This window comes from Mus pahari, chromosome 20, assembly GCF_900095145.1.
Source record: "Mus pahari chromosome 20, PAHARI_EIJ_v1.1, whole genome shotgun sequence".
NCBI lineage: Eukaryota > Metazoa > Chordata > Mammalia > Rodentia > Muridae > Mus > Mus pahari.
This window is the reverse complement of record NC_034609.1, coordinates 48,630,583-48,652,676: the sequence shown is the minus strand read 5'-3', so window position 1 is coordinate 48,652,676 and position 22,094 is coordinate 48,630,583. Positions and strand designations below refer to the sequence as shown.

The following is a 22,094-nucleotide window of genomic DNA, read 5'->3' as shown; positions in this document are numbered from 1 at the left end:
CCCATCTGACAGCTCTGGCAAGGCCTTTGTTGCCTTCCCCGGGGTTGTTCTGCAGACACCAGCTCATCTATCTGCTCTCCAACTGCCCCTTGTCCTGAAGCCTCGTATGGTGACCAACGACATCAGGCCCTGAACTATGTATAAAACCAACACCTGTTTGTGGCAAATTATGACTATTCATTTGGTATAAAAAGAAAGGCTTTCTCGGGAAGGCTGTAGTAAAAAGGGAAAGGAGGAAATAAAGGCGGCACCCTATATCTTCACTAAGTCAGTCGTTGAACTTTGCTGCTCTGTAAGTATCCTTGTAGGTCGAATCTTGTGGCTTCTTAAGGAAATTAAACTGGCTTTACTATGCTAAAAGGTAAACAGATGCACGCAGCAGGCAGGTTAGCTGACCAGCTCAACTCCTTGGATTGGCCGGCACCTCTTTGAACTAACTCACTCTCTCTCTCTCTCTCTCTCTCTTTCTCTCTCTAAGATTTATTTATTTAATGTATGAGTGTTCTATCTGCATATATACCTTCATGCCAGAGAGGGTATTAGATCCCATTACAGATGGTTATGAATCACCATGTGGTTTCTGGGAATTGAACTCAGGACCTTCGGAAGAGCAGCCAGTGCACTGAAGGCTGAGCCATCTCTCCAGCCCCTCTTTGAACTCTTAAGACTGATGTAGGGGGCTGGAGAGATAGCTCAGTGGTTAAGAGCACCGAGACTGCTCTTCCGAAGGTCCTGAGTTCAATTCCCAGCAACCACATGGTAGCTCACAACCATCTGTAATGGAATCTGATGCCTTCTTCTGGTGTGTCTGAAGACAGCTACAGTGTACTCACATATAATAATAAATACATCTTTTAAAAAAAGAGACTGATGTAGGAATTCATCAGAAGTAAAAAAAAAAAAAGTTTAGAATTGGAGAGCAAGGGTTCCTAGATTCTGTTTTCTTAAGAATTCCCAGGGTAATGAGGCCTTTCAAGGGCAGGGAGGGAGGCTGGGGGACAGTAACAGGAGATGATGAACCTATGGTAGCTCACTCTAGCTTTCATTTGCTTGAGAGATTGCTTGAAGTCTTGTATGTTCACCGCATGACTGCAATGACTAGAGAAGCCAGAAGAGGGCCTCTGATCCTCTGAAACTGGAGTTACAGATGGTTGTGAGCTGCCACTGGGATCCGGGTACAGAAGCCAGGTCCTTGGCAAAAGCAGGGAATGCTCTTAAACTCCTGAGGAATCCGGCTCACACTGGCTTTTAGACAAGCTCCGTTGAATACCTCATGGCTGGTATTTTTCTTGGAAACTCCAGCAATCTTCTTACATCGCCAAAAGAGGCATTTTATATTTGTTTCTGTAAGATACCTGAGTCCATAGCCACGCCCTGCCTTTCTCTCTGGCACTGTATCCCAGTCTCTGCCCGGGTTTAATCTGCCCCCTCCCCCCCACCTCCCCCCCTAAGCAACAGAGCAGGGGCTGGTAAAAAGGTTCCAGGAAGCACAGGACTTTTAGCAGACTTCATGTTTGTGGAATGCATACACAACTTCCGCAAACGGTAGGTATAGGGAGACCATCCAGAAAGACCTCAAAACCTGGAAATCTCAGGAGCATATTGTCATATTCAGGTTGCTGGCATGTTTTACAAGGCCCATTCCTCCTCATTACACCTGTATTATAAAATGATATATAAGAGACTGGACAATGTGCAAGCAGAGAAATAACAGCTTGGGTGGGGACCCACTGTTTAAACTTCACCAGGGTGTGTGCTCGTAGTAGGAAGCACTGCGACTGGGAAGGAGAGATAACATTATTAACATTATCTCTTCCAGGGAGGAGTTCAAAGTCCCAAACAAACCAGATCAGGACTCTGGGGACGCAAGGTGAAGCCAGCTCTGGAAATCCTGCCACCTGCTCCGGCCTTATTTACTCCTCCTGCAAGTGCATCTCAAAATAGAGCCCAACGCTGCTCTTCTGCAGCCGGTCGCAGGTGAGGCTCCCGGGGTTTGGGGGCGCGGGGAGGGGGGAATAGACAGGGCCGAACACCAAGAGCAGGCGTGGGCCCGCTCGTGCATCGCACCTGGCACAGGTTCCCCGGCCCGCGCGACTACAGCTTGCACTTTTGCGTCAAGTGCGTCCTTCGGGCTTCGCTGGGCCTTGGTGACTCTCAGGGGTCCGGACATAGTGCGAGCATGTAGGGCTGAGAGTCCACACCGGGAGAGCACCGGTTGCTCCGAGGGCGCCCCAGCTCGCGAGCACTCCGAAGCCGGTCGCCTGTCCCCGCAAGCCGAGGCCTCGCGCTCGCCGCGACCTGGAGAATCGCTCTCCGAGGACGCCCGCGCTCGCGCGCGCCCGACCGCGAGGGGCGAGTCTGGCCAGGAGGCGCGCCAATGGGCGTGGGCGGAGCGCTCGGGGCGGGGCCTGTCCGGTTGGCCAATGGGCGTGGGCGGAGCTTCAGGGGCGGGGACCGTCCGGCCACCGGCCAATGAGAGGGGGCGGCGCGCTCGGGGTGGGGTCTGTCGGGGCACCGGCCAATAGGCGGGGGCGGAGCGCGTGGGGGCGGTGCCGGGGCGGGCGGCGGCGGCGGGAGCCGGCTGCAGACGGAGCCGGGCGGCCGAGGACGCAGCGCGGCGCCTGGCGACAGCTCGAGCCGCGGGCGCAGCGGCCGCGCGGGGAGCGCGCCCATGGGTAGCGCGGGACGGCGGCGGGCGGCGAGGCCCCGGCTTCTGCGCGCCGGCCCTGGCGGGGTCCAGAGGACCGCGGCTCCGAGGTGCGTGCCGGGGGGTGCGGGATGCGTCCGATGGCGCGGGGCTCGGGGTACAGGGCGCGGGGACCGGACCTGCCCGGCTGCGCGCAACTTGCGGGCCGCTCCCCCGGGACTCCCGCTCCTTTGTACGCGCGGGCTCGCGTCTCCGCGGGTGAGGACCGCAGTCGGGAAGCGACCGGCAACGCCGGCACATTCATTTGAGCCTGGTCGCAGAATCCCGAGAATCAATCTCTGCTCGTCTCCCCGAGAGCGAGAGCCGAGGACAACTTGGCGTCACCCCTCGGGGAGACGTTTGTCGTCGTTAACCGGCTTCGGCTACATTAATTCAGTCCCGGCCAACGTCAGCACGGGCGAACGGACAGCAAGTGCGTCCTCACGAATTGGGGCTGGGCGATACCTGATTTTGGTCAAAACAGGTCTTAGGCGCTTTGGGTTCTGCTTGGAGTTGCCTCGGTATGCGCAAAGATGGCTTTGAGAAAGAAGGCCAAACAGCGAGGGGGAAAGGCAGAATGAAGAACACCCCGAAACCCAAGTCATCCGCAGAAAACGGGGCATCTTGGTTATTCTCATTGGTTTTCCCCAGTAACTTCAAAATAGTCCCAGAAATGTTCCTTTTGTCTGCGGTTTCACTTCTAAACTTTAACACTAGATGGCTTTCTTATGACAGGCATTTTAGTCCGCTGCCCGCTTGAGTTTCCTGCGTCTGCAGTCTAGGCTGGGATTTATTTATTTATTTAACGTCTTACAGATTGGAATAAAAAGGAGGAAACTATCCCAAACTGCTGCTTTATTCGAAACATAGTACTCCCCTTTAGGGCTTAAATTGGTTATTATATTTCTTTTTTTCAAATATGGAAAGTGGGCTTTGATCTCTAGCACCCAGAGGTGAATATGAATGAGCAAACTGCTTGTTACTCAGCTCTGCATCGCGGAGGTCTTGACTTCTTTGGAGAATGTGGAGTTCTTGGGTGGGTTTGGTGATGAGAGCTGCGTAGATTTCGAGGTGCTATTTACTGCTAGCTGGAGAGGTTTCCGGGACAGGCAGAAATGGGATCTATTGCGGGGGGGGGGAGGGGGGGAAGAACAGTCTATCTTCAGTTTGGGGCGCATGCGAGGCTGTTCATGCCTAAGGGTTGACCGGCAGCATTGGAGGAAGATCTGTAGCTGAGTGCATCTGCCTGAGTCATACTGAGGGTTGTGTCATGGACCTCTGCGTTTCCTTCTCCCCTGGTGAGATCTGGCTCGTCTCTTCCCAGCAAGGCTTTTTAATGACTAGTATATAGTCTAGTCATTAAACTAGTGCCTCTAGTTAACCGATCCAGTGGCCACAGCAGATTCTTACATTCTGGATTAAGGTTTTTTTGTTTGTTTGTTTGTTTGTTTGTTTGAGGGGGTCGGATTTGGAAATTAAACCTAGAGGCTTTAAACAAGCACCCTACCACAAAGCTACATTCCCAGCCTCGTTTATTGTTATTTCAAAACAGTCAGCCATTTATTATTATTTTGTACGAGTCTCACTAAGCTCCCTGGGCTGACCTGACGCTGTAGCTCAAACAGGCTTTGAACTTGTGGTCCCCTGCCTCATGATTGGCTTGGATGACAGGTGTACTCTGCCACACCCCGATTCTTGTTCAGTACTTTTGTTCTACAAGTAAAACCTCACAGCTAGCCCAAGTCTTGCCCTGGTAGGCATGCTTATTAGTTGAAGAAAATGGAATTTGGCTTTATAGTTATTTCTTGTGGCTTGGCTGGCTTAAAATATAATGTTAAATTTGTATGTTCTAAATTAAAGTGTATTCATAAATAGCTGAAGTGGGGGGAACCCCAACTGGGTAGATGTCGGGGGAACATAAGGAAACAGGAAGGGCTTCCCTCAGTACCCACGTGCTACCTATAGATGGGGTGAGGTGAACTTGCATAAGAAGCCCTGTAGACATTTTCTCCGGTGGATGGAGAGAGCACAACACAGTATCCAGTTAGGATGTGGAGGTGGAGCTTCCGCCTGGGAGTACCGCTGGGAGTTGCACTGTCTGGCTTAAGTGTATATTTTTAAGAACATGATTTTGTTATTGTAAAAGATTAGGCTCTCACCAAGAGCATTTGCTTTAGTGCTCTGTAACTTCTGGCCTCGTTAGTAGTGAGATCATCGTCTCGGTTAAAGCTGTATACATTTAGAAGGCGCAACCCCTCTCTCCGTATGACTTTGCATGGGCTCTTTGATACCTGAGCTTCGCTACCTTTCCAGAGCTTTGGGACATCCTCTTCACCTGAGATAAAAGGGACAGTTGGTTAGATACTTGAGATCTATTTCTGAAATTGAGGAGGTGTTAGTACAAATCGTCATTATCTGGTAATTGAAGCTGGCTTGACAATGCTGTGCACAGGCCTCCCAACCGTGCTTCTGTTTACATGGACCTGCCCCTCACCCTTGGCTCCAGCAGTACCTGTTAAACCCAGCTTAGGAAACCTTGAATTGTCTTTAAACTTCTGATCTCAGTGTGGAGGTAGTCTTAGATATGTGTCTTTACAAAGACACAGTGAATTTTAAGAGAACATGGACTGTACTTGTTTACTTGAATGAAATATGAAGTCAAGCCTTGCAGACTACAAACACCCAAGGTCTAGATTCTGTTCCTGATCCTATATAGATAGGCATTTCCTTTCTGGGTGGGAAGAAGGGGTGGGAACCTCAAGGGAGCATTCTCTAGTTCCAGGTGAGTTTGGATAAAGTATAAAACATTTCCTTCTGGCTCCAAAGCTATTGGTGTCTCTCTCTCTCTCTCTCTCTCTCTCTCTCTCCCTCCCTCCCTCCCTCCCTCCCTCTCCCTCCCTCCCTCCCCCCTCTTATTATTTAGAATGAGTGTGTGTGTCTGTCTGTGTGTGTGCGTGGCATGGTGTGTGTGTAGGTCAGAGGGCAACGTGTAGAAGTCGATTATCTTCTCTCATCACATGGGCTTTTGGGACTGAACTCAGGGTTGGGAGCAAGCGCCTTTACCTACTGAACCATCTTGCCAGCCCCTTTTGTTTCTTTATTGTTTAAAAAATACATGTATTAGAGCAATAAAAATGTCTGTTTGGCCAGAATGGTTTCTATTTCCCATGATTACAAGTTCTGCTAGATTCCGTGTATTGTAAGTCTGTGTACAGTGAACCTCCTTATATGGATTTACAGTTGCTAGGTTTACCTTTGAAATCAGTGACTCAGGAATCGCTTTCCTCTGCCAATTGCATTCAGCTATGACCCTTTTTAAGGAGCGGTAACCATACGATTGGAATTCAAATGTCTCCCAACTTCAAGGGTAAATTGGTTTGATGGTCTCTGACCCTGAGTTCAGAGTGACAATAGTGGCGAGTGCTCTGCAGTTCAGATCTGATGCTGTTCTCCTGTCAGAGCCACTGTAACAGTGCTGGCTGCTTCTAAGACCTGTTTCCTAGGCAGTGTTGTGTGGAAACTGAGTAATGGGCAGCAAGACAGGCTGTGAGCTGAGTGTGATTGTCATGGCAGCATCTCTGCGCCAGAGAGGACCTAAGTAAAGCATAAGTGCTTTCACGTGTACCACTGTGCCCGTCCAGCTATACAGTTTATGTCTTCACGCGTACCACTGTGCCCGTCCAGCTATAAAACTTAGAAGACAGAACCAAGCCACATGTGGTGATGCACTCTGAAGATCCAGCACTGGGGAGCAGAGGCAGGAAGACCAGGAGTTCAAAGCCATCCTCAGTTACATAATGAGTTCTGCAACAGCCTGGGCTACATGGGACCCCGTCTCACAAAATAAATACAAAAGCAGATTTTAAGGAGGTTAGGTTTATATGCATTTGGCATTGCTACCCTAACTACATTACTTAAATATGCATAAGTATGCATATTTAATGACTCTAGTCGTCATTAACTATTATCAGTACATTTAATCAAGATAACATAAAAATGTATATGGTATCCCTTGTGATCTCAGCACTAAAGAGGCTGAGGCAGGAGGATTGCTGGGAGTTTGAGGACAGTCTGGCCTACAGAGTTGGGGCTCCATCTCAAAACAATGAAAGAGAAGAAGAAAGTAACAGGAGAAAATATGTGCATTGGGGCAGGTCCCCACATGAGCTTGTGAGTGTGTATGTGTGTGTGCATGTACGTGTGAGAGTATGTGCATGTGAGTGTGTATCTGAGTGTGTGTGTGAGAAGATTTAATTTAGAAAAGTGACCTCACATCTCATCTGACCTCCCCCCCTACCCCTGACACACAACCTTTCCCTTGTTTCATAGGACAGTGAGGCTGTCACTGGATAGGACAGTGAGGCTGTCACTGGGCAGAGGGTTTAGAGAGCACAGCATGCTTTCCCCAAGGTCCTCTGCTACTTAGCTCCTACCATGTGGTTTCTGACTGCACTGAGAACTGAACCTGTGGCCTTAGCACAGCCAGGCAAGGCGACTGAGCTGGCCCTGGACAGCTCCCAAAGGGGATCTTCCTGTAGTCACTCAGCGGGGCCTGTGGGAGTGGGGATTGAGCACCACTTTTTGATGGTTTCAGCTCTCAGAAGTTTTTAATCTTTGTTTGCAATGCTTGAGGCTTGAACTCTAGTTTTATACATGCCGGCCTGGTGCTCTCCCAGTGAGTCGCACGCCTGACCTGCGTTTTCTGATTTTCTTTTCAGACTAAGTTGCCCAGGCTGACCTTAAACTCCCTCACTAGCCTAGGCTAGTCTTGAACTATCTCGGGGTCTTCTGGCCTCAGCTTTCTGAGTAGCTGGGAAGACAGAGCTGCCGCCAGGCCTGACATTAGGAGGTTTCTATAGAATATATAGAATATAGGACACAGCCTATGCTACCTTGTCATTGTACCTTTGCTGTTTCTGGGGCCTTCAGAACAAATTCTCTAGAGCAGTGGGTCTTCTCAGCCTTCCCTGTTGCCCTTCAATACAGGTCCTCATGTTGTAATAATCTCCAACTGTAAAATTATTTTTGTTGCTACTTCATAGCTGGAATCCTGCTTCTGTTATGAATCGTAAATGTCTGATATGTGACTCCAAAGGGGTCATGACCCATAGGTTGCTCTAGAGAGCCATTCACCTCTGCACCCAAGTTGTTAAAGTGGGGCCCAGTGAGCAGAGCTCCGTCTGCCTGGTGTTGAGCACACAGAGGAGGAGCAGGCTGGCCCTGCTTGCTTTCTCTGTCTGTGGCTAGCCCTGCTGCTGTCCTGGTGAGCGTCCCTGAGTCCAGGACTGTTCTGTGACAGTCACCTTGCGTTTCCACTTCCTTGTTAACTAGTTCCTTTGTTTTGGAATTTGGTTCTGTTAACACCTCAGCCCTTCCTCTCAGGAGTGCTGCCTTAGGCTGGGGTGGGAAAAGACACTGGCCGCCTAGTCTGACTCCTGAGTTTGAACCCTGGACCCATGTGGTAGAAGGAAAAGAGCTGACTCCTGAAAGTCCTTCTCTGTCCTTCACACATGGGACATGCAAGCGTGCCTCCCCTCCTCTAAATAAACATGTTAAGGGAAGAATGTGCCACCTGCACCTTAGCTGACCGCGTCCTGCACCCCTGGTGGGATTGACAGACTGCCTAGGCACCCAGTGTGTGATCTTTAGCCATAGGGGCTCTCTTTTTTTTGGGGGGGGGTTCAGGAATCATGTTCTTACAGCCAAGCACTAGGACGTGTGAAGAGCTGGGTTTCTGTAACTGCCTGAGCCTCTTTCCCCTTCTCACAGGTTATTATGAAAGACGGCGCCTAACTTGCTTTACGAGTTCTGCTGACTGAGGTTTTCTAAGTCAGAAGTGAGTCTGTGTTTTACTGTGTCCCTAGTTAGACCTGCTTCGTATGTAGTTAGTGATTAGGAAATAGACGCTTAATGACTACTGGCTCTGACACGTTAGGGGACCCTGTGGCTTTCTAAAGACTCAACAGAAAGGACATGAAAAATGGAATAGAGCTGGACCGTTGCTCCTACCTTAAGATTTGCATCGTCGTATGTCCCTTGCAGTTAGGGGAAGAGCTGGTGCTTTCCTGGCGTTGTCCCTATTCAGTGGGTGGACAATCAGTTATATTGATTGTTGCTGGAATGAAAGCAGCTTGAGACAGGGAAGGTTTATTGGGGCTCACAGTGAGCATGGTGGAAAGGCAGATCAGAAGTGTGTGGTCACTGGTCATATCGTATCTAGTCAGAAAGAGATAAGGCTGGTGTTCAGCCTACTTTCTTCTTTACGCAGTGTGGAAACCCTGGCCGTGGGATAGTACTGCTCACGTTCAGGGTGAGTGTGAAGACCCACTTCAGTTAGCACCAAGCTAGAACCAGAGGCGATAAGATTCTAGTTCTCAGTGGAGACGTTAACGATTACAGCTCTCATCTCTTCCTTGTGTGCTGCTATCCCTCAGCTATATGAGCATCTGGAACTCCGTCTGCGTGTTTCCCACTTGGTGTGTGTGCCACATCCTCTGAGGAATGTCCCCTTTTATTTGTGGTGAAGTCAGAAGTCCAAAGTAGGCAAATTAGCTTCCCATTGCTAAGGCTGTCATGGGAGGGAAGGCGTGGCCCAGCAGCTCACCTCTCGGCAGGCAGGAAGCAAAAAGTGGAGGGGCCCAAAGTAGAACAGACTTTCCTCGTTTCCCTCATATTTCATCCTGGCCCTGTTCCATGGGATGCTGCCACCCTTGCTCATGGCAGGTCTTCCCTACCCAGCTAATGCCCTGGAATGGACCTCACAGACACACCCAGATGAGGCCCTTGCCAGTTAGGTGAGTCCACGTGAAGCCAGGTGGACATTGTGTGTTCAGTTACCTCTTCTCTGTTGGCTGCTGTGGAGCCAGGATCTCCTTGGGCCAGCCCGGATTTCACCCTGAAGCCTCAGTGCTGGGATCACAGGGATGTGACAGCACCGCAGCCACGTCTCCACCGAAGACCAGAGCAAAGAGCCAGTGTTTGAAGTTGTTACTGTGGAACGTGGGCATGGCGCCCTTGTGCACGTGGGCTCTTGGGCGTGTAAAACATTACGCATACCCAGAGACCTCTTGTGCATGTTTCCGCGGACTTCCTGGGGGTGTAGAGCGGCTGGTGGCTGTGTGACCTGCACAGCTCTGCCTTCTCTGTATGCTAGGGCGTGTTTTAAATTTGATTCCCATGGAACCATGGGATTCATGTGGTTCCGGAATAGCTCTGGGCTGTTTCCTCTTTGTATTGAACTGTCTAATAAGGGATTTTAGGAATTACAGTTTTGGTCATTCATCCAGTGAAACGCTACTGTTTCAAGTGTTTAATGCCTTAATCCGGTGAACAATGGCTGTTTTGTAGAAGGGTCTGCAGGCTCTTTCCACTGTAAAGTCAACTCTCTGAATGCCTATGTGTATTCATACACTTGTATGAATACTTATGTCTCTCTCTCTCTCTCTCTCTCTCTCTCTCTCTCTATATATATATATATATATATATATATATATATATATATGTGTGTGTGTGTGTGTGTGTGTGTGTGTATGTGTGTGTGTCTGTATGTATACATATGTGCTGCTGGGCACCGTGGGTCTTGCCTTTAACCCCAGCACCAAGAGGGGCAGAAGCTGGTGGGTTTCTGTGAGTTCAAGGCCAGCCTAGTCTACAAGACATACTTCGGGCCAGCCAGGGCTACACAGTAAGACCCTGCCTCAAAAATCAAAATAAAATATATGCATACTTATATGTCTTAGATCTGTTTATGTGCTTTATCATGCCAAGATCTCCTGACCATCATAAATATCAGCAAAAGTATGAATTTTAAGAAAGATGTTTTTAAAGTGTTAGCAGTGGAAGTGTTTTCCCTGTACCCCACTCTCCACGGGCTGTGTGGTCATCCGTTGTACCTGTGTGTGTCTGTTGTCTTTCCTGGTGGCCTTTCTCCCGGTCCCTGGAACTCCTTGAGGATGCCTTGGTTGGGCGCGGGAATGGAGGTGCTCCTGGTTTAGCTTCGCTGCAGAGAAAGCCTCACACCATTACACCCGCCTACTGCACAGAGTTCGGAGGGATATGACATGTCACCCGTCTGTGCAGACATGCGTCAGAAGCATGTGAAGAGTGCAGCCTCACAGTGGGGCATTCTGTATGACAGGATGGTGGCACACACTGTCCCTAGCTCATCAAGGAAGCCCCGTGTTTCCCTGTGATGGCTCTAGTGTGAAGTGTCCCCATAGGCTAATGTTTGAATACTTGATCCCCAGATGCTTTGAGAACCTTTAGGAAATGGGGCCTGACTGGAAAAAGTGGGTTCCTGGGACCTGGCTTTATGGCTCATAACCATGGTAATAACCGCTCGAATCCACAGTTCCACAGTACCAAACTCAGAACACGCCCCAGAGCACAGAGAAGGCAGAGCTGTGCGAACCACGCGGGCACCAGGCACTCCACACCTCTCAGAAGTCTGTGGAGACCCGCACAGCAGATCACTGGGTGTGCACAATGTTTTACACGCCCAACTGTCCTTGTTTCCCACAGGAACAGTTTCAGTTTGGCCATTAGTTCTAGCCTGAGCTCCTGTTTCCTGAGCCACAGAGATTCAAGCAAGCCACTACTGCACGTCCCCGGTCCCCACTGCCGTGGTGGACCATATCCTCACATTCTGTGGGAGACAGAATAAACCCATCCTCCCCTAAGCTGCTTCTTACCTGGTGTTTGGTCATAAGAACAAGTTCAGGGAGTAGCTGGTAGTAGTGCAGGGAGTGCTTAGGCTACAGGAGGCCTGGGCGTATACAAAGATGGCTTCCAGCTACCTGTTCTGTTCCCACACTGTCATCCTCAGCAGGGTACAGCTCCAGCTTGCACCTCTCCTGATGGCTGCCGGGCATCACTTATCTGCACTTGCCTCTTGTGTCTCCTCTCTAGAGCATCTTTATCCTGTGGGCGGGGGACCTCCCTGCTGTGTTCCCTGGGCTTCAGGAGTTTGTGCCACAAGAGTGTTTCCTGACCATTGTGGTTAAATGATTGTAGTTGTGGGTTTGGACATGAAGGAGCTCTCTGCTCTCTGTGCCTTGATTTTTTTTTTTTTTTTGAAGTAAGTTATGGATTCCATTGTGACTCATCCTAAGTGGCCTTCCTACTTCCTCCTGCATCTTTCCCAGGGTCACAGGAAGTGGCTGCCACTGAACTATGTAGGTGCAGCTGTGGGAGGCAGGAGTTCCTGAAGAGGGGTTAGCAGGGCTCTGCAGGATTCGGGAGACTGCTGATACTATGCCCAAAGTACTGAGGTTTGGCATGGCGGCACACTTGCCACCTCCTATGAGCTGGTGAGCTGCCTTTTCCTTCCCCAGTGTCAGTTTGGTCCCCCAGGGTGGCCCTAGTCCTGGTGGAGGCTGAGGGGAAGGCTAAGTTCTCTTGGAAGCCTTGGCTTGGGCTACTTGACACAGCGTACTGGAGGGGAATGAGTTCTGAGTTTCTAGTTTCTGTTGTCCTTGCCTGCTCAACCCTTAAGATTCCTTCTAGAAATGGGGATGTTTGAGAATTTGGTCTGCAGCTTGCAGGCTGTGCTCCCTTGCTTGTGTGGTTTTCATTGAAGACTAGCAAAGTCCGTTGGAATATTATTAATGACTTACGCATGACAGGCATTGCATAACTACAGTTTTTGCTTTTATTTGAGATAAGGTCTCATATAGACCAGGTTGGTCTTAAACTCAATCTCCCAAATGTTGGGATTACAGACGTGCTCTGCTATACCAGGTTTATGCAGTGCACTTATGTCCCAGGACCTCCTGCATGTGAGGACCTCCTGCATCCCTGAGCTATATCCCCAGCCTATAACAAGCAGCTGTACTTATAGCCTAACAGGAGTCATTCACCATTCATAACCCCAGCAGAGTCGTGGGTACTATTTTGTGTGGAATCTGAGAATCATGGTCCTGTCTCCATGCTATGAGCAGAGCCATGGCAAATAAATAGTAAGGGCATCCGATTGGCTACCAGGTTTTATTTAAGGGCCATTCTAAGGCCTTCTTTATGAATCACAGGTCTGCTTTCTATTTTGAAAGTTTCGATGGGTAGGAATGAAAGAGACTGCTGTGCTTGGCATATAAAGAGAATGAAGAACTGGATGAGAACCAAGGCTGGTTTCAGACAGTCGTGTGCGAGCTTTCTTGCCATTCGTCCTTGCTCCTGTCTCATGGGGGAGCATCTGTGCATGCTTGTGTGTACGCATACCTGTGCGTACACATGCCTGTGGAGGCCAGAGGACAACCTCCCACAAGCACCACTCACCTTGGGTTTTTTGGGACAGGATCTCTCCTTGGTTTGGGACTTGATTCAGCTAGGCTGGCTGACCAGGGGTCTCCAGAGACTTACCTGTCACCCCGGGACCACAAGCACACACTGCCGAGGAAGGCCTGCTGTATGTGTGTTGGGGTGACAAGCACACACCGCCGAGGAAGGCCTGCTGTGTGTGTTGGGGTGACAGGCTCCATCTCAGGCCCATGCTTACATAGTAAGTAAGCTTTTTATCGACTGAGCTGTGTCTTCAGCTCCTACATAGGACTTCTGTGAGGCCAGCGAGATTTGTTTCCTGTTAATAAGCACACAGTGGTTTAGTGAGAAGTGTGCTCTTCCTGGATCTTGTGCGTTTTTAATGTTTCAAACCTGGGTCTCTTGGGTCCAGCCATGGTGCTCTGTCTTGTACTGAATACTGTAACTGCCTTAAGTCACGGCAGCTCTCAGTATGTCATGGCAAGAGAGATAAGTTGAAGAGAAGGAAGAAGGTAGGGAGGGGTAAAGGTGAGGGTATGGGGGAGCGGTGGAGGCAGCTAGCTTACTGAGAGTGGGGTGCCGAGGCGAGGGTCGAGCTGCCATTCTCAGTCGGGTGCTGAGGTGCCCGCCCTGTGCTCGCAGCCCGGCCTGGGAGTTGCTGGTCCTTCAGAGGCCATTTCTTCAGACTGTAAGAGGGGAACGGTCTTGTTTCTCATTTCTCCTTTGCTACATTTGCATAATCTTTGTTGAAGCCAGCTGAATGTGAAGCCCTAAATAAATTCTAGGCATTTAAATATTTAAAAGGATTCAGCCACAGCTCTCTACTCACCCGAAGAATAAATGCGTTCAACAAAGAAAATAACACCCTCGCAGATGCAGCCCGGATAGACTGTGTCCACCTTGTCACTGAATTAGAAAACGTTAACAGCGAAGCTTGCATTTGACGGGCTCTGAAACTGGCCGTGTGCCAAAATATTGTTTCCCTGCTAGAGAAAGCGGTGGGTGTGTTTCATGCTGGCAGCTGGCCAGCCAGGGGCTCTGACGCAATCACTCGGTCCCCGTAACTGCTTTGCAACTAATTTTAGGGCAGTTAAATCCGGGCGATGTCTGGTGGCTGCCGTGCGTCTGGTTCAGTGGCGCTTTCTAAATCCATCCTTTTAGCTTGGCACCACAGCTTCTGGTTCTTTCTAGAATAAGCCTGGGGCAGAGGGGATGTTGAGTCAGTGAGGGAACACTGAGGCTGGCAGGTGAGGAGAGGCTGGGCTCAGGCCTTACCTTGTACTGCGTCATGGAGGCAAAGCTTGGGCTGTGTGTGTGTGTGTGTGTGTGTGTGTGTGTGTGTGACAGGCTGAGGAGGGGGTGGGGCACACCAAGGCTCCACCTTCCTGCAGCAGCCCTCAGGCCAGTTTTCCTTGCAGTCTCTGGTCTCTGCCAGCCTCACTGTGCTAAAAACTGAATCTAACCATCCTTTCTGGGAAATGTAAAGCTAGAAAAAAAACCAAAAACTAAAAAAGTCATAAAGGAGCTGCAGCTATTTGGAGTGTCTTACAGAAGAGAACTAGAGGTTCGTGCTGTGTCTGGGTGTGTGTGTGTGTGTTGACCTCTGGGCCAGTCACGGACACTGTCGGTATCTTTCCACATTATTTTCAGCTATGCCGGCTGCCCAGGGAGACTCAGGGGTCCTTGTGTCTCCATTCTCCAGGGCTGGGATCACAAACATGTGCCACCTCACTCAGCTTTTAATGTGGACTCTAGAGATCAGACTCAGGTCCTCATGTCTGCACAGTAGGCACTTTTCCCAGTGAGCCATCCCCCCAACTCTCACAGACAGCTTTAGTAATGACGTGGGGGTTACAGGCTACAGGTCTGCTTGATAGAGCCATTGATGGATTCCTGAGTTGGCGGGGAAACTCTAGAATTCCAAACCTCCAAGGGCAGAGTCCTTTACCCCAGCCTCATGCTACAGCTCCAGCAGAGTCAGTTCTTACAGTTTTAGACCTTACAGAAACCCTTGGGCTCTTTCTCAGCGGGATTTCCCTATCTGACTGTTCCGGACGAGAGCTTCCTGCACTGAGGGTGCTTAGAGAGCAACGGGAGACAGAGAGCTGGAGCTGAGCTTTGGAAATGGTTGGGACTAGGAGCCTTTCCAAGTATGGCACTCACCATTTAGATGGGCCTTGAACCCATGACAGCCTTCCTGGTTCAGCCACATGAGTGCTAGGCTTACACGCCTGCACCATCATGCACGCGCTGGCTCTGTTTTAAACTGTATTTCAACATAAACTTTAAGTATGGAATCCTTCCTTTTCATGACTGAGCACTTCCTGTTACCTGAGGTGAAATTTCTAGAATGAAATGCAGACATCTTAAGTGTGTTGTTCATCCTGTGAGTTTGGGCATGCGTGTAATCTATTGTAACCTATGCTTCAGTCAGGGTGTGAAGTGTACTGACTGCCCAGAACTTCTCTCCTGTCCCTTCCTGGGCAGCTTGCCACACCCCCACCCCAGTCTCTTGTTTTCTACTGTGGAGTGTTGCATGTTCTTGAGGAGATAGAGATAGTGGCTCAGTTACAAGGTTCGCACCCTCAGCTCTGTGTGGAAATATTACTATATTTACTTCAGATCTGCATTTAAGTATACTGCCCTCCACACCTGCTTTGTTCTCCCCCGTGGGCTCAGGGATCATTTTCAGCGGCCTGCGATTTCAGGCGCAGCTTTCTCTCACCTGGTCTCTTAGTCATGCTTGTACTCTGATTCCCTGCCAAGGAGTGACTTCCTGCCTTGTCCAGGCATCCACCTGCCTGCCTGGGTTTCTACCACTGTGCATCCTTGAGACTCAAGTGAGGCTGGCCTCTGTGTCCTGGCATCTGCACAGGGCTGGCAGGGGCTCCTGGCACTGGCTCAACTGCTTTGCCTCTGAAGATGGGTCAGTAGAGCTCAGCTGTTCAGCTGTGTGTGCTATTTGGAAAACTTGAGGCAGAAGAAGATATGGGTGTGTCCTTGTGAAGCGGAGGACTCATTTTTAGTTTAAACACAACAGTTGCTCCAACTCCCTGGATTCAGTTTGATGATGTCATCTATGGAGGACACGAACCTCCTAAACCGGGAAGACCAGATTTCAGATCTGCTGTGCTGAGGTGATACTGGCTAATGCAGTAAAATCTCCGAGGAATTAAGAGTAACTTTCAGACCTAAGAGCTGCGCCTCTGCCACGCCTCTGCCACGCCTTAGTTGCCGAAGCCTTGGGTGCCCAGGCCTCTCCAGCTATGAGCAGTTCTAGCTTCCACTCAATGTTTGCAGTTCCTGGTGGCTTCATGCGTTTGTTTTCAGTGTGACTCTTGCACGGGGACAGGTTGGCTCTGGTGGGTGCTCTCCCTGTTCAAGAAGACCCATCCGAGTATAGTGCCTGACATCTAAGAAGCCTTCCTTTGTACTGCACAACCTGAGGACTGTGCCATGCTGCTCTGCACCTAGGCTCCTCCTGTGTCCTTCCTCCTTCATAAGGCTCCATCCCCATCTCACCAAGTGACCCGTGGTCTCCACTCAGGCTTGCTGAGATGAAAGGAACGTCTGTGAGGTGGGTGGCTAAGGGTCCCTCTCACTTTGCCCTCATTCTTCTGATGACCTAACCTGATCTCGGGAAGCTGGGACTGTTGTTACTGCCACCCCTGGCTTATGTTAGTTCTGTGGAGGTGACTCCAGACTTCATGACTCCTTGCCTGATATTGATGCTCATGAATAAGGCTTCCCTGAAACCTGCCTCCATAGCAGGTGACTCCTGAGACATCATGTGTGGTTGGGAAAGCAAACCAGTGCAGTTGATGATCCTGGGCCCCTGGTTGCTGCACTTTTAGCCTACACTATAGGGTGTGTGTGTGCGTGCGTGCGTCAGCATTACTGGGAGGAGTCCGTCAGATACCCAGGCGCGCGCTTCTCATTTGCCGTGGGCTCCTCTGGACCAGGCTCAGGTCTGCAGTCTCAGCCCTTGGTGGTAGAAGGCAGCTTGGTGTTGCTGTTGGGATTCTTCCATTGTGGGAAGATAGACTTTCTGACTATGCTTCCTGGTCAGTTTTAAAGTCTCTGCTATTGAAGGCATCACTGCCTTGTGCTGCAGAGTGCAGTTGGTTCCATGTGGAGGAGAGGAGAATAAATCCAGCATGGATGTGAATGAGGGCAGACTCTTGGAACTGTACTCCAATGGTGCTGCTGGGGACATGGCTCAGAGGATGTAAGGAAAGACCTGGCTTCCCATTTACAATCCAGAGAAGGTTAAGGGATAGATATTCCAGGACAGGCGTAGTAGTGACTGCTTTCTCAGGGGCTCTGGGGTGTGCGTGCATTCAGAAATGTCCCATGGGCATTTGAGCTCTGTCCCACCGGCAGGAGAGGACTTCAGTGCCCCGCTGGCTGCTAGTACCTTACAGTGCTCTTTCCAGATGTCAGCTCAGGCTCATAGTAGTGGCCACTGTGGAGCTTGTGGGGCAGTCTGTGGTTGCCTGAGGGCTGGGTCAGCTTTCCTGGGCCTGCCATAGTTCCCGTGTGTGTTCTAAGGATGTGCTGAGCCATCCCTGAAGGCAATAGACTTTCTTTTCTTTTAAAATTGAGGTAGTCTCGTGTAACTAGTGAGCCCAACATACGCTCATCTCCAGCTTCTCTAATCTTCCTGCTCCTGTCTCCTGGGTGCTAGGATTCCCAGTCTGCTCTACCACACCTGGTTTTATGCAGTGCGGGGGATCAAACCCAGGGCCTCACAATATTCCCTGCAAACACTACCAACTGAGCTACATCTTCAGTCAGACAGTAGTCATATCGTGCTGTCTGTTAAGACTGTATCCAGCTGTGGGCTACAGTTGTCCTTTTCTCTGAAGACAGAAACATTTATGTTCTTGAATGAATCTTAGTGGCTTGTTAGCTGATTAGAAGGGGGCGGGACCCTGGTTGAAATGACATTTGAGAACTTTTCATAGAATGGAAGGCATCCCATTGGTCTGCCAGGGTGAGTTTATCCCCTTCCCCCTTTTGAGATGAGCCTCCGGCTGGCAGGGGATTTACTGTGCTGACCACACTTGTCTCTGCTAGAGGCCTCCGCAGGGGTGTGTGTGTGGGGGATTATGGAGTGCCACACCCAGGCCAAGCTCATTCTCTGCCCTTCCCTGCTCCTGTCTGTTCAGGTGTGGTCACTATTGAACTGCGTTTGCTCCCTTCAGGAGCTGGGACCCTCCCCAGGATCAGAGCATAGCTGCTCAGGTGTCGACTGCACAGAGAGCTTCCTTGAACTCTCCATCTGACTTGGGGCAGTGGCTGTGGCTAAGCAGCTGCAGGGCCCGTACTATGTTCCTGCTGCCGTAGTATGGGACGTATGTGTCCATGTGTGTAGGTTCATGCCCTTGTATTCGTGTGTTCCTGTGTGCGGAGGACAGATGCCAGTCTTGGCAGTGGCTCTTAAGGTATTGCCCACCACTCTTGAGACATGGTCTCTGACTGTCATGTTGGGGCTTGTATTGGAGCCCTGATTATCTACACTGGCTGGCCAGTGAGGCCAGGGATCTGCCTGTCTGCTTTCCTAGCTCTCAAGATATAAGCACCGACCACCATGCTGGGCTTTCGATGGTGGGTTCTGGGTTTTATGGTAGGACTTGAACTCAGGTCCTTGTGAGGTAAGCTATTACTTTGCCATCTGAGCCCTTTTCCTGCTCTAGTTGGTGTTTTTTCGTGTCTTTTTGTTTGTCGTGAACAAAAGAACAGTCTAATGGTGGCCGTGGAATCTGAGGCCGCTGTTGCTCTCTTGAGTAAAATATACACCCGTGTGAGCGCAGGAACACTGACTGGGGGCTCTGGGAATCTGACTAAACCCGGAGGCTGTGTTTTGACTGTCCATGGGTGGACAGGCATCCACACTGACCGGTGTCCTTGTCACTTGCCCTTCATTAGCTGGACTCCCTTCTGCTGATGCTGTTAGGGGAGCATCAGCAGAGCGGGGGGGGGGGTGGTGAGACGCTGAGATGGTGTGGCTTGTTGGCCAGTGGTGTGGCTGACCATGAGTTGAAGGGGATTCTTGGCAGCGGAGTAAAGTTTCTCAAGAGTTCCTGTCTTCATGGAGGATTGAGGAGGAGGTGCCAGAGGAATTGCAGGTCCTGGCAACCCTGGAGAAGTGGTTTTTACATAGTACCCTCCCACTAAGTGTTCTTTCTGTTGTTGTTGGACTCAGAAGAAAGGCCTGCTGGGCCACACCCTGAATCTGGGGAGATTCCCGAAGTTCTGGGTTCAGATACTTCCCTGCCTGAGGCTCAGGTGCCAGCTGTGTCCAGTGGATATAGAACGGTCCTGGGACCTGGAGGGACATAGCTTGGGTCCACTCAATTGGGGTGAATTAATTTGGCAGAGTAAAAACATTTTGGCAGTTTGTCTTTTTTGTTCTCAAATAGTAATTTATTTTGAGACAGGTCTTTCATATGGCTCAGACTGACCTCAAACTCAAGCTGTTGACAAACAGGATAACCTTGGGCTCCTGATTCTCTGCCGCTAGCTCCCAAGTGCTGGTGTGTGCCATCTCACTCAGTGCATACCATGAGGGCTTCTCACTGCCCTCCGACTGAGTAGAGAATTGTCCCGTGCACCCAGGATGCAGCTCAGGCCCCTGTCAGCATGAGCTCCTCCTGAGCGCCTCTGGAAATGCCTGGCAGGGCTGCTGCCACAGGCATATTCCCTCCACTCTCTGGCCTGCCCTGGGTTCTGGTGAGATGGACTTACAGACAGGACACAGATGTACAAGGGATGCTTCTCTGCTCCAAGGCCGTATGCAGCTGCCCCAGGTTGTCAGAATGGCTGGGTCTATATGAAATGTGTGCGCCCTTTCCCACTTCTTGTTTGAAGCCATGAAGGATCCAGGAATCAGACAAATGCTTCACTGTTTATCAGTTACAGTGAATTTCTGTGCTGCAACTCAGGGAGAGGAGTTTCCCTCCTCTATCCCTCCATCCTCACATCACCCAGTCCTCTATCCTTGTTAGCCTCTAAGAGCCCAAAACAAAAAACCCCAAAACAAACAAGCAAACAAACCCCCACACAGACAGGGCTGATGAGGTGGCTCAGCAGATAAAAGCACTTGCTGCTTGCTGCACAGCCTGATGACCTGAGTTTGATCCCTAGAACTTATGTAAAAGTGGGAGGAAGAACCGACTCCACAAAGTTGTCCTCTGACCTCTTCACATGTGCCATGGCACACACCACATGGGATTAATAGCAAGTTAAAACCCCACAGAGTTGCTGGCTTTAACAGATGCCATTTAAATTTCTAGAACCACAGTAACCCTAAGGAAACAATGCTGACAGCTTAAGGCGAGATTATTCTTGTAACTTTGCTGCTTCGTGGTTGTAACCGTTCAAATGAATCTGAAGACCCACCCCCAGTGAAATGCCAATTACACATTCCAACAAGCACCATGTAGCTATGTAAAGATCGTGCTGTGATAAACTTGCTTGCTTCTTGCTTGGTGATTAATTGGGGTTGGATTGGGGTTGGATTGGTATATTGTTGGCAGAAGATATGTCCATCTACATAGTTCTTACATATGTAGAATGCTTAATACTTCTCAAAGACTCTGTCCTAAAGGCAAGTTGATAAAAATGGAAGAGGGGTTGGTTAATTGGTGTTTTTTGACACAGGGTCCTGTTGTGTAGACCAGGCTAGCCTTGAACTTATGATCCTCCTGCCTCTGCCCATACGATTAGCATTCCAATCCAGCACTGTTGTACTGGATCATAAAGGAAGTTTTGAGGCAACTTTAGAAAGTTCAGTGAAGTCATTTTAAACTTCTGCTCCCAAAGTAAAATATAGGATATTGGATTCTCTTTGGCTCCTTCTTGGGGTAAGATTTCCACTCTGCAGGCCCACGGTTAATTTGTCCTGTGAACACCATGCTTCCAGATTGTTCATGTTTTTGTATTCAGTTGCCAACTATAAAAATCTCAGTCACCTGTCTTTATAATCTTAGTCAGCTCGTTGCAATTCCAGTTCTGCTGAGGAAGACAGGCCTTTGGTGGTTTAAGGGGAGTGATTGTCCCAAATTACTTCTCAGAGGAGCAGTGTAAAAATGTAGAGCAGTAATGGGAAAGAGATGACTCCCTTTAAAGGGTAGGGTGTGGGTTGGGGTTAGATACCACCCTGACTTTAGGAAGCCTGGTTTCTCCCATGTAGCTGGTGGATTGCAGACCTCTCAGAAGATTTATTTGGGGTTGTGAATTTAGAATGGGGTAATGGAACCTCAGAGTCCACCTGCCCGGATGAGCCTATGCTGATTGGCTGTGCGCTTTTTCTGTGGTGATGATAATTCCCCATGTAGCAGAACATGTGGGAATGGAACCCTTTATGAATGTGAGTCACCTGCTCCGGTCACTATGCTGTATAATAAGTAGCTTTTGAAGAAGTCAGTCATGATGGGGAAAGCCTGTACTGAGAGGGCATATTGAGAAGAGTGTGTATATCTATGGGTTCCAGGGCATCCCTTTGTATTTATTCTGTTACTTTGGAGTCCTTACTTAAACTGTGTTTGCATGTGGTCTGTGTTCTGTATCATTTCCCTCTGGGACTTATATCCCTGCTGAGAAGCTGAGGCAACCATTTTCTGTATATTCCAAGCAAGTGGTGGGTACAAGGGCGGGGTGCAGTGGTACTTAGAAACGCCTTTGCTAAAAGACTGGGCTCCTCCCTTGGACATGGGTCACTGCCGGCTGAAAGTCTGGCATCTCAACCTTCTCTCTTGTCTGTTACATGCAGTCACCTGACTACATGTAAGCCTGTTGATCATTTAAGGAGTATCTGCCTAAACCCAGGGAGCCTGACTTACCCCTTCCAAGTCTGGGACACAAACAGCTTGTTTCATTGTGCAGCTTTTACAGCTTCCTATTCCCCACCCAGGGGTACCTGAGAGTCTCAAATTACTGTCCAAATTTCAGTTACCATGGATTCTGGGAACAGTGAAGTCTTGGACAGATAGCCCCAATGTGGAAACTAGGGCTTTATTTCTCCCTAGTCTCCCACCAAGACGGATCATCTCTTGGGGTAATTGACCGAGAGATATTTCTCTATCAGTATTGAGATAAGGACCAAGCGGACCACAGTTCCCCCAAGACTGCTTATGTATTCACTCAGGCT

The 22,094-nt window shown here is 49.7% G+C and overlaps 1 protein-coding gene across 2 annotated transcripts in view; it reads left to right on the top strand.

Moving 5' to 3' along the window:
- Window positions 1–2,548: 2,548 nt before the first annotated feature.
- Sipa1l2 (signal induced proliferation associated 1 like 2) overlaps window positions 2,549–22,094 on the top strand; it is a 154,430-nt gene continuing 134,884 nt past the window's right edge. The window contains exon 1 of one of the 2 annotated variants that reach the window (XM_021220025.2): window positions 2,549–2,757. The gene's annotated coding sequence lies outside the window, so the exon portion shown is untranslated. The remainder of the gene's footprint in view (window positions 2,758–22,094) is intronic. The other variant, XM_029532387.1, reaches the window with a different exon arrangement.